Source organism: Haliaeetus leucocephalus, unplaced genomic scaffold (assembly GCF_000737465.1).
Source record: "Haliaeetus leucocephalus isolate CR32 unplaced genomic scaffold, Haliaeetus_leucocephalus-4.0 Scaffold0, whole genome shotgun sequence".
NCBI classification, from domain to species: domain Eukaryota; kingdom Metazoa; phylum Chordata; class Aves; order Accipitriformes; family Accipitridae; genus Haliaeetus; species Haliaeetus leucocephalus.
Window position 1 is genome coordinate 8,173,617 of NW_010972436.1, and position 1,864 is coordinate 8,175,480.

Consider the following 1,864-nt stretch of genomic DNA (forward strand, 5'->3'; position numbering starts at 1 on the left):
GACAATATGAAGGACCACTGTTACATGATTAAATAACTTCCACTCCCTTCTCTGTGTGAGAGAGAACAGGTGATCTCTGACAGATGCCTGAAAATTTACCAAGTAAGTGTACTGAATCACCATGGATCAAGTGCCTTTCATAGAGAATAGTTTGAAACAGAAGGATAAATGGTTCCAAAGCTATAAAGGTGTTAGAAGTCAAAGCCAACATCTTTTGATAAGAACAATCCGCTTAGCAATCATTAACAGGAACACTGTATTTAGGTTCTTTAGTAAATCTTTACTTATGTATTATCCTTCCTTAATTATTATGATGGTCACAACAAATAATTCCGTTAAAACAATCTAATTTGGAAGTAACAAAGAAATAACTACTTCAAGGCCTGTATTAGAAGGTGAAGTATGCATTCTTCCCACCAAATGTGTAAAGAGAAAATACCTTTTTGGTTATAGCCACTAAGAGAGCATCTGGAAGCAGTCCAGGCTCTAGCATCTTTATAGTTTCAAGATTATTCAGCATCTCTATTGAACTACTTGAATGAAATGTAAGCACATAAAAGATGTTCTTTTCAACTAAAATTAAGGTTCTGTTTTGCCATAGACAACAACTTCGACAAAATTCTAGAAATTAGTTTTGAAGAATAAACACTAGGACAACTTTTCAAAATGAAATGTGAAACTTTTTGGACCAGTGAAAGTTCTCAAGCTTCTTCAAACCTCAGAGCACTTCCACTTGCAGAGAAAGGCAATTCCTTCACAAAAAAAATGGGTAGTTCCTGCAGGATATTTTCGCTATTCGTAAGAGAAAATCCACAGGGGTAAGCTAATTCAGAGAGGAAATTTATTAGCTGTTATGAAAAATGCGATAAATCAACCACACAACTGGGAGAAAGCTTGAAAGTACTTCTTGAAATTGAACTGGCTTTTGTGCTGGTTTTGGTTCACTGGCTTCTTTTCCTTTACGTGACTGCTGTATTGCTCTTAGTAACGGTTGTGCTTTTAAGTATATGACACGAGGCCACTCAGAGTTTCTGTGCTGATTTTTGACTGCGTACAGTCGCCTGATAAGAGATTTCACGAACAATCACAAAGCGATACTGAAAACGTAAGTTTCCCTGTCGTGCTGCGTGGAGCGCAGCGAGGTCCAACCCAAAGACGATGACGAGAGGCGACAAGCCTTCCTCTGCAAAGCCGCCTCTGACTACAAGTATCAGTCCATTGTGTGCTTATGCGGTCGGAGGGTTTAGCCTCCGTCAGGACAGTCATAAAGTTGGATTTTGTTTGTAAGAAATGAACGGTAGATCATCTCGGGGTAGAGGGTTATTTTCCCGGGTCAGGTTTAGAACCGGTCTTTCCAAAGCCTCCTGCGGGGTACCTGATAACGGGATTGAAACTGTGCTGCTATAGGCTATATAAAATTGGCCAGTGGGCTTCCTCTCACCTGCTAGCTAGGAACTACTCATCCCTTGTCGATACGCGCATGGGAATCTCAGTCCAGGGAGAAACCGCACCAACGGGACGGACTTGTGGAACTTTCTCCCTGGAAAGCGCAGGTTTATTCGCTGAAACCGACCATACCCGCGACGCGGGCTTCGGCACGGGCTGAGACGCGCGACGCCGTCCGCCCAGGGCGGGAGGGAGGAAGGAGGGCGGGCGGTCCGCGCCCCGCCGGCCCCGCTCTCCCGGCCCTACCTGGCCGGGCGGGGAGGCCCGGCGGAGGGGCAGCGGCGCGCCTCTCCCACCGCCCCCTGCCCCGACCGCGCCCGGGAGTCCGCGCTCCGGCCGAGCCGCCTGACGGGCGGGAAGCGTCCTTTGCCAACAACTTACGGACGGCAGGCGGCAGCGAGCCCCTCCCGCCCTCGGC